Source organism: Patella vulgata, chromosome 1, assembly GCF_932274485.2.
Source record: "Patella vulgata chromosome 1, xgPatVulg1.2, whole genome shotgun sequence".
Classification (NCBI taxonomy): Eukaryota; Metazoa; Mollusca; class Gastropoda; family Patellidae; genus Patella; species Patella vulgata.
In genome coordinates, this window is record NC_065879.2 from 84,809,808 (window position 1) to 84,817,481 (window position 7,674).

The window sequence follows — 7,674 nt, forward strand, 5'->3', positions numbered from 1 at the left end:
GAAATGACCTGGTTTGTGCCGAGTGGGCGTTAAACCCCCATTTCTCTCTCTCAAATTCTTAAACAATTATTTATGTATTGTTAACTACGTGTATTTATCATTTTTAATTAACCTGATGTTTCTTGTTACATGTATTTCTAAATACAGTGCACGCGTGGAAATGCATTTTCTATTATCCACAATCACCGGGCTAGTATGTTGGGGTGTTCACCTATATGAACCCCTACTTGTCCCCAAACAAATGATCACCGACTAGGGCCAAAAACTAAGGCCCATTGCAGATTTCGCCATAGGTCACAAGATACCTCGGGTTGGGTTAGTTTTAGTGTTAGGGCTAGCTGTAGGGATAACCCACAATCTCGTCAACAATCACGTGACCTAGTCTATTTACTTAAACCTCATGACCTATGACGAAATCTGCAATGATCACCAGAACAAATAACAACAACAACAATAATAATAGTGCACTTTTAACGCGCTAAACTCCATGCAGTATATGTTCATAGCGCCACAAAAAGTTGAATGACTTTATGGTTTATATGCTATAGGGGTTGATCAGTATATTCATAGGTCCCAGTGCGGAATAATCGGTTATGGCCTATAAAAACAATGTCGACGTTCTGGGAGGACGCCGATTGTACTTAATAAGATATGACCATTTAACCATCTATAAATAATACACTGAAAAATGGTTCGGAGTGTCGTCCATGACATCCAGACACTTTTGAGCAAAAAATAGGTTACGTGCCCTTGTTTTGAAATTAGTCTCACTTAACCAGTCTACCGACCATTCTCCGTCTGATTGACAGGCCGGGATAATCAAGACTACTTTTTTACGAAACATGACAGAAAGCTAGAACAAGAAATTGAATTTACAAATAACGCCCGTTGGGCGACACAACAATTGTTTTAAGAACCTTGTAAAAGTAAAATGAAACTACTGCTAGTATCATTTTCCTGCCCAACCCGAGTTATTCAGAGATATTATTTCTACTAAACCAAATAATGTCACTCCTAACGGTTTAGTTAATGATAAAGCAATTTAAAAAATAAAACGAGCGTAATTTCTAAAGCTGCAGTAATAACCAAAAAGCTAAATATTACTGCTATTCAGAATCGTCAACAATAGATTTTTTACGTCTGTAATAGTTATTACAAGTGTTGAGAATTTCACGTGCTGTGGCTATTTATAGACACAAAGTGTCACACAAAGAGCCCGAGACTCGTCTGTGATTCAAATAGAGTTACTTCACTGAAGCGTACACATTGAACGTGTCGAGTACAACTTTTAGTAGGGAAAAGTTTCGGCCACGGGGCACCCTAACGTTGGAGTGACCTGTGTCGTGACTCGATTATCCTGGACAGAATAAACAAACCTGTTTTGTTGAATGGAAAGGGGATTTGTCAATTAGTACACCACTGACTGACTTACATAAATAAAATTAAAGGTCTACGTCAGAAAAAATTTGAAGTGTGTAAATTGTTTGTATTATATTATACCAATTTTCAGCTTGTTCATTTTAGCATGGGTCTTATTCTAGCGGATTTTAAGGTCCAAGGGTTAAGATAGAAGGCGTTTGAATTTCTTACGGCACCTTATTATAAGTATTGTGATTGGTAGACTTAGTAATGTGGTCATGCGTACGTAACTAACGTACGAAAATTAATTGGTGGCTAGCTTTTGTTTCGCACGTATACAGTGAATGGCCATTTTGCTCAGTAATCCCAGCCAGAATTTGGCTATTTTCTAAATTTGCGTAAAAGTTTAAAATATTTGTTTTAGAACTGAAACACATTAACTATTAGTCAATCTCAACGCTAAAAACATCAACAGAATTGATTGTGTATATCTGAAATAGACCCGACCGACGCACAAAATAGTGCAATATGGCGGCCTCTATGAACAACCCTCGCAGACGCTGTCATTGAAGACAACGTCAATTCTATGAGTTGTAGATGTTATTTTTGTGAAAAATCATTGGAGAGAACATGTTGGGACTGTACGAATTATATAGTCTTTATGGGTGCAACGGACACAATGCTGAAGATAAACCTATTGTTTACAATGTTGACCTCTTGACCCATTGACGCCAATGTCATGATCTGTGATGTGTAGATCACGTGATATGGATATCATGGCTACTGACTGTGTCTGAGATACTTCTCCGCAGGTAGCGTGTCTCAGATGTTCAGAATGGTGGTCATGTGGCCAATGTGTCCTCGATCAAATGAGTCACACGTGGCTGACATTCACATAGTATTTTCCCACACACTTTACATAATATGAATTGAAATATGGGGTCTAATATCCTAATGGCCGAGAAAGTTCATCGGAATTTTCCGGCGTGGTTTCCCCTTGTAACAGAGGCAAGACGCAGAGCCCAACGATGAAAGGTATCTAGTCGTTTGGATGGGACGAAAACCCGAGGTCCCGTGTACACAATGGCGTGCACCTTAACGATCCCTTGGCAGTTGGAATTCGATATAAGGGTAGGGTAAAAATTTCCCTCATAGCACACTGTAAGGCGTATGCCCGTCTTCATTAGTCCGGGGGTGGGGTGGGTGGGTGTTGGTATATGGTTAGCACGTGCGTGCTGTATCATAATTGGCCTGTCATTGAGTCAACTTTCAACTGGCGTTGGTTTCTAATCCCCGGTTGCAGGTGACAAGGAATAGGGTCGCGTGTCCAACCTCGTGGGTTTTCTCCAGGTCCTCTGGTTTCCTCCCACTGCTAAAGGACCCTACGCGCAAGCGAATTATTGAAATAAAATTAAACCTAGTCTGTGTTGAGTGGACGTTAAACCCCATTTCTCTCTCGCTCTCTTCATTAGCCCATATCATTATGTTTCAATATTTCATCTTAAGACATTGTATGCATTTCATTTTGTAATGTTTATTTTTTTCATAAAAATAATCTATGATATTTATTATTTTGGTTTTTCATATGATTTAGCCTGTCTTATATCTCACAATATATTTGGTACAATACAGCCCGGTTGAAGCTGACGTGCCATTCCATTCATTTATTAATCGGGGATCACGTGGCTAAGTGGGTAAGACGCTAGCTCGCTAGCCTGGAGGTCGGGTGTTCGGTCCCTGCATTGGCCGAGAAAGTTCATTCAGATTTTCCGGCGTGGTTCTCCCTTGTCAGTGATGCAGGACGGAGGGGCGGACAAGGAAAGCTGTCGGATGGGACGAAAAACCGAGGCCCCGTGTACACATTGGCGTGCACGTAAAAGATCCCTTGGCAGTTAGAATTCGATATAAGAGTAGGCCATAGTGCCGCTGTCCGGGCAAAATTTCCCTCATAGCACACTGTATGGCGTATGCCCGTCTTCATTAGCCCAGGTTAGGAGCAGAACAGTAGGACGTTAAAGTCCATTTCATTTCATTTATTAATCTTTAGCCATACATAAATGGGAAAATTGTTTACCACCCACAAAATATGCAAATGCCCTTGGGGATATATTTGTTTTTACTTCACACCTAGATCTGGGATTTTCTTTTCCGCTCGAACCTATAAATTTAATCTAAATATCTACTATTATTAGTATTGGAAATTTAATCTAAATGACTAAACTTTATTTATTGTTGAATACGATAAGTTTAGGAAATCATCCTTGACTAATGCCAATTACGTCAAATCCGAGCAGTCAGGCTATAAAAGGACTCTTGCCAGTTTTTAAATCAGTCAGACCTATCTTAAAACTTCTACAGCCAAAATGAATTGGCTAACGTTTTCGTTTCTATCAGCCACACTAGTCTGTTTAGGACAGACATCGGACATTGACGATAGAGGTAGTATTCATTTAAAATATTACTAAATGATTTTTTTTTCTTAAATTCATAATTGTGAATAATAAGATGAAGATTGATTTATACTGTTTGTTGATTGCAAACAAAATATTCACTCATTATTTTAAAAAAATATTTATTCATTATTTTAAAAAAATATTTATTCATTATTTTAAAAAAATATTTATTCATTATTTTAAAAAAATATTTATTCATTATTTTTAAAAAAAAATATTCATTCATTATGTGTAGGATAAAGCACGAGACCGAGGTTATGCTGGGGAAAGAAAGACTGAAGAAAATAACCCGAGAAAAAGAAAAACCGAGGCCGGCAGGATGAGGTTTTTCTATCGAGGTTTTTTTCTGAAGTCTTTCTTCTCCAGCATAACCGAAGTCGAGGACTTATAAACCGTCTATGTTTACATGTACGCAAGATGAAAATATCCAAGAATTCCCACTTTCAGACCGCAAGTTATTCCGGGCATAGAATATACCCCAAAGATCAAAGAGATTTACTGTTACAGGTTTATAATTTTAAAAAAAATATATCTATTCATTTTTTTAAAAAAATATTCATTGATTATTTTAAAAAATAAATATCTATTCATTATTTTAAAAGAAATATATCTATTCATTATTTTGAAAAGTGTTTATTCATTATTTAAAATATATATATATTCGTTATTTTAAAAAATATTTATTCTTCATTTTAAAAAATATTTATTCATTCATTATTTTAAAAAATATTCATTCATTCTTTTAAAAAAAAAAAAAATTATATTTCGCATTTCTGAATATTTATAAAGGATAAAGCACATAATTAAATAATTATTTATAATTCAGAACTTCTGAAAAATAAGCTGAAATAATTGATATTATAATAGAAATTAAAACTAAACTATTTGTTGATTATTCTAATATTGAACCGTCTTCATTAGCCCAGTCGGAGCAAGGTATTATCTGTTGATGCTTTCCAATATAGAGTCAAAATTTACAAGGACAGCTGCCTAGTCGTTCGGATGGCCCGAAAAACCAAGGTTCCGTGTATACATTGGCATGCACGTAAAAGATACCTTGACAGGTGGAATTCGATATACGAGTAGGCCATATTGCCGCTTCCCTCGCAAAATTTCCCCATAGCACACTGTAATTAAGTAAGTAAGTAATTTTTTATTGCTGAAAGTTACATAACTTATAGCAAATACAATGAATAAATAAATAAATATGTATTGTAAAGGTGTTCATGATACAAAACAAGTTAGAAAAGTATGTACAATTCTAGGGAAGAGTAGCTTCTAGAATAGACTGACGTTTAATAAATGATAAATGTATATATTTGGCTAATGAGTTTAAAATAACTGGTGATGTGGAGGACATAATATCTATAATTTTTTGGAGTAAAGGATGATTTCTATAATATAAAGGAGAGAGAGAGAGAAATGGTGTTTAACGTCCACTCGACACAAACTAGGTCATTTCGGGACTAACATATGGTTTAATTTTATTTCAATAATTCGCTTGCGCGTAGGGTCTTTAGCAGTGGGGGGAAACCGGAGGACCCGGAGAAAACCCACGAGGTTGGACAGGCGAACCTACTCCTTGTCACGTTATAATATACAGGAATAATATAATATAAAGGAATAAAAAATGATATTCATCTTCATTGTCATTTAAATTGCATATTAATTACAAATTCTATCATCTCTGGTAATTCTTTCGTATGTTCTTGTTTCGTTTAGCAAGTTATGTGATACCCATCTAAATTTGGATAGAGATACACAGTAATTATGATTTAAGATATTTGATAAAATATTCTTTTTTGTGATAAGGCAATGGTGAAAAGGTTATGATAATTAAGTTTTGAATATTTCGACCGATCTGCATTCCATTCCTGTAAATACTAATTGTTTATTCTAAGTTTAAAGGAGCTAAATCGCTAATATTTGGGACCTAGAAATTGACCCAAGTGGGTCGCAACGCATATAATAATGTAAGCTGATTGTATATAAACTGATTTACATTCAATTGTTTCCGTTTTGACTCTTAATTTCAAATCAGTTATGTCCAGCGAAATAAGGCATGTGTCTCAACCCTATAGAAATTTCTAGCGTCTGGTTATTCCAGTCTATTGAACAGGCTCTCCAGTTGAATATGTCTAGCCTCGTTCTTTCTGGTCACTTGTTGCAAATGACGCTAAAACGCACGATGGTACACGATTCGCGTATCAATGGTAAAATGTTTATTTTTTGTCTTAAATATTGGATATCAGAAGCCTGCCTTTTCCTGGTAAGATCACAACATCAATGTTGATTTAAATTGACAAATAATTCGTATTTTCAACGTGTAAGACTTTGGATGATATTGAGTTAGAGACTTAGCTACTTTAAGTTCATCATATACAGGTAAAACATCATATTGATCATCGAAAACTGAGGCGAATCCAAAAGATTCCTATTAACATTTTATATTATATGGCGTATGCTCGTCTTCATTAGCCCAGTCGGAACAGAACAGCAGGACGTTAAACCCCATTTCATTTCATTTCAGTCTTTCTAATTCATTTTCTTTATTCTATTGCACAGCTTCTATGAAAATCAGCCTTTTGTCAACCTCGCAGCATGATTACAACAGAGCTAAAAGAGATCTTGGACACATGCCGGAGAATATGGCCTTCCAGGTTGACTCCCCAGTGGACGCACATGTTTTACGTCTTACCCGAAGTGCTGGACTGACGACGTACGTCGTAGAAAATGGAAAGACTGTTGAAGTAGCCAACGATGTTAAGGTAATTTAGACCAAGTTATTTTGATAGTTGTAATTGGAGAGAGAGAGAGAGAGAGAGAGAGAGAGAGAGAGAGAGAGAGAGAGAAATGGGGTTAAACGTCCACTCGACACAAACTAGGTCATTTCGGGACTAACATATGGTTTAATTTTATTTAAATAATTCGCTTGCGCGTAGGGGTCTTTAGCAGTGGGAGGAAACCGGAGGACCCGGAGAAAACCCACGAGGTTGGACAGGCGACCCTACTCCTTGTCACGTACAACCGGGGAATCAAAACCACACCAGTTGACTCAATGACAGACTTTATGATACAGCGCGCACACGCTAACCATTCAGCCATCCACCCCCACTAGTTGTAATCGACGCCATGGAGTAGGTATACATGGAACTAACCCCATGGTTATAGGTTCCCAGATAAATCTAGTTGGTGCGTTAGCCTATTTAAATCTAGTTGTCGAAGGTTGAAACACCTGGTGGTTTAAGGTTAGGTTGCAGCTCTGTTACCGCAGATAAATCGAAGGTTGTGGATCTGTTAGTCCAGATAAATCAATGGTTGCATCTCTGTTACCCCAGATAAATCGAAGGTTACAGCTCCGTTAGCCCAGATAAGCCTAGTTGTCGAAGGTTGTAAGTTGTTCTTTGCGCCAGATAAATCTGGTTGTTGAGGATTTTATGTTCGTTACCAAGATAAATCGAAGGTTGCCACTCTGTTACCCGAGATAAATCGAAGGTTGCAGCTCTGGTACCCCAGATAAGCCTAATTCTCGAAGTTTTCAAGTTGTTCTTTGTGCCAGATATACCTGGTTGTTGACGCTTGCAGCTCTGTTACCACAGATAAATCGAAGGTTGCATCTCTGTTACCCTAGATAAATCGAAGGTTACAGCTCCGTTAGCCCAGATAAGCCTAGTTGTCGAAGGTTGTAAGTTGTTCTTTGCGCCAGATAAATCTGGTTGTTGAGGATTTTATGTTCGTTACCAAGATAAATCGAAGGTTGCCATTCTGTTACCCGAGATAAATCGAAGGTTGCAGCTCTGGTACCCCAGATAAGCCTAATTCTCGAAGTTTTCAAGTTGTTCTTTGTGCCAGATATACCTGG